The sequence below is a fragment of the Apodemus sylvaticus genome, chromosome 14 (genome assembly GCF_947179515.1).
Source record: "Apodemus sylvaticus chromosome 14, mApoSyl1.1, whole genome shotgun sequence".
Lineage (NCBI taxonomy): Eukaryota > Metazoa > Chordata > Mammalia > Rodentia > Muridae > Apodemus > Apodemus sylvaticus.
Genome location: NC_067485.1, coordinates 42,555,849 through 42,559,191, shown reverse-complemented (window position 1 = coordinate 42,559,191; position 3,343 = coordinate 42,555,849). Strand labels below are relative to the sequence as shown.

The 3,343-nt window shown below is 42.7% G+C and overlaps 1 pseudogene; it reads right to left on the bottom strand.

Moving 5' to 3' along the window:
• Positions 1 to 594: 594 nt before the first annotated feature.
• LOC127664551 (60S ribosomal protein L13a-like) lies at positions 595 to 1,961 on the bottom strand (annotated as a pseudogene).
• Positions 1,962 to 3,343: the final 1,382 nt, after the last annotated feature.

Below are 3,343 nucleotides of genomic sequence, written 5' to 3'. Positions count from 1 at the left end.
TCCATGTCTTAGAGATCCACTTCCTCAAAACAGTACCACCACCTGGGGATAAAGTTTTCAAACACTTGATCAGTAGAGGGACATGCAAATCTGGTATTGACCGTGCCTAGCCAGGGCTGTACAATAATGAGGGTGCTCAGACTCTGTGCCCTGCTAGGACCCTGGATTGCACCTGTTTTACATGATGTTACTGGCATATGTTACCTCTAACATTACAATATCTGAAAAGGTTCTACTTTATACTAGTAGAAATCGAAGTATTACTGGAATAATTACTGTGTGTGTGCGCGCGCGCGCTCTCTCAATAAATGCATTATTATTAAGCAGTTAACACTCCCGTGTGTCTAGTGATAGGAAAGACTGGGTTCTTAACTGGGGTCCTTGCCAAACACCTATGAGTGGATAGTTTGTGGGACCCAGGCTTCCTTATAACCTGATGCCTTGCCTCTGAGAAGAATTCCAAAGAGAACAGGCGAGGTGGATGACCTGCCTGCCGTGGCAGACCATTGCCAGAGCAAGTGGATCTCTGTCCTTGCTTCACAAGGCACTGATGAGAAGCGGTGATAGGACCAGAAACAGGGCACACCCTTGCCCTCAATGACCCACATCTTCCAGTTGGGTCCCACAGCCCACAGGCTCCACAACCTCCCCGAGCGAGACCACTACTACCTCTCCCTGCTCCATTGTCTTTACAAACTCCCACCCAGGCTCATTGGAAGGTACAAAGTGGGAAGAGCAACTTTCATGGTCTAAGAAGCCTGTGGGAAGGGACACAGCCTGGCCACTCTGGGAAAGAGCCCACAAGGCTCTCTTATCTCTGTGAAGCCTTTCTTTTTATTTCTTAACAGGAAGATATCTGGTCAAGTATTTACCACTGGATGAGCATGGTATAAAATTGTGATCTGTAAAATCATTGGGGAATGACATATCCATCTAACCTGAACTCTCACACTTACAGTTATGAATCATACATCTTTTTTCTTTTCTAGGCACTAGAAAAGCTAAGAAAAATAAATTCTTTCATATTGATTATAACCTAATTTTCTTTTTCTTTTCTTCTTAAAGATTTATTTATTTATTCATTCATTCATTCCTGAGTACACTGCCGCTGTCTTCAGACACACCAGAAGAGGGCATCAGATCCCATTACAGATGGTTGTGAGCCACCATGTGGTTGCTGGGTATTGAACTCAGGACCTCTGGAAAAGCAATCAGTGCTCTTAACCGCTGAGCCATCTCATCGTTCCAGTTCTCTCTCTCTCTCTCCTCTCTCTCTCTCTCTCTCTCTCTCTCTCTGTCTGTCTTGCACACACACACACACACACACACACACACACACACACACACACACACACACACAGTCTTTATTGGGTGCATACCAGGAATCCATTGGTCTTGAAGACATCTGTGAATTTGCTAATTTTCTTCTCCACATTCTTTGCTGCCTGTTTCCCTAGCCTCAAGAGATGTTTCTTCTTCCCAATTCCTTCTGTTTCTCTTCCAGTGTGGCTGTCATTGCTTGGTTCTTCCTCCCAATCTCATGATCCAGAAGCTCCAGATAAGCAAACTTTTTGGTAGGTTTCAGCCGCACAACCTTGAAGGCAGCAGGAACCACATCCACTTTTTCTTGTTAAGGAGCACCTTGAGGCGTTCCAGGGCATCCTGGCCTCTCTCTTTCTTGGGGAGCACAGTGCGGGCGGGGCAGGAGGGGGAACAGATATGGGACTGGGGCTTGGGGCTTGGAAGTGGTAGGGGTAACCAGAGGGGTTGGTGTTCATCTACTTTTGGAGAAAGGCCAGATACTTTAACTTGTTTCTGTGGAAATTTCCAGAAATGTTGATGCCCTCACAGCGTACAACCACCACCTTCTGGCCCAACAGAATCTGTTTGGCCACAGTAGCCTCCAAGTGGTTCAGAAGATGGCCTTGACCATCCAATACTAGAACCTGCCCCTTCCCCATTTTTGGCAGCCGTCTGGGCCCTTATAATTTTCTGACTCTAAACTTCCCAAACAGGAGGGTAGCAGACTCTTTTTCCCTTTCTCAGTACTTAGGAAGGTCACTGGAATGGTGAATCACTTGAAAAGAGTTTGCCGATTGGCAGTTCTGACCTACAAGTTCAAAGCCTGAACACAAAACCCAACTGAACGGGATGCTGTTCTGTACTGTTGAGTTTTACTCAACAAATATCAATATTACAGCCTCCGCTGTGTTCAGTTCTGTGTTTTTCCCTATGATTTGATATTTGGTTTCTGAACTTAGAAATTATACTCACTCCACTTGCTTAGCATTCGTAAGGTCCTATGTTCAATCCCTAACACACTCGGGGAGGAGAGAGAAGGAGGAGGAAAACAAAGGAGCTATATTCATACTTAACAAAATATTTGTCTCGTTTAAATGAAAAATAGAGTCACTGTATGCCACATCAACCCCAGTAGAATCTGTGTGACAAGTTCCACAGACTGAGGTAAAAACTTCCAAAGAAGGAGGCCTCCTGGAAGCGGCTGTGGAACGCTGCCCTGAAGAACATATTGGGCTGTACTTTTTTTGGCAACTTATCTGTTTTGTTTTCTTTTATTCCTTTTCTTATTTACATGTCCTTGGTAGCCTAGGCCAAGAAGAATAATGGGTAAGAAACTATCCCTTGAGATGGGGTCACTAACATGACCCCATGTAACCCCAGTAAACCAACGCTTTACTTTATAAATCATTTACAAAATTATATAATAGTATTAAGATAGATAAAAACTTTCCCAACAATAAAATTTCATATGGCTACATGTGTGTCATTGGGGGTGGGCTTTGGTATATGGTAAAAAAAAAACCCTTTAAAGAATTAAAATAGTTTAAATTTGTGCATTGAAAATTTATTTTAAAAAATCAGGCATTAGGTGTTAAACAATAATTGACTATAAAGATTTATTAACCTGCTCTTGGAAATATGCCACTAGCCTTGGATGACTGCCCCCACTGAATACATCCCTTCAGAGTTGATACACTTGGATGATTTCTATTAATAATAATACCTGTTCTGTCTGTGATTCACTGAATGCATCTTTTCAGAGTCATAACATTTGCTTGATTTTTGTGCTTTTCTGTGCCAAATGATGATAGTATTCATGATTGCTTCACTTAACAGATCTTCTAAGAGTTGTAATATTTGTTTTTTTAATGTTAAAAAAAAAACCCTGCTTGAGAGCTGCAAAATACACTCAAATTCAGACTGCCTCTGTTTGTTTCTGTTTGTCACCGTCAAATCTTTACACATCTAGCTTTTGAGGACCCTCATCCCAGGGACCCCTCATAACTGACTAGGGTGGTCTGTGGAAACTGTAGGCTTAGGA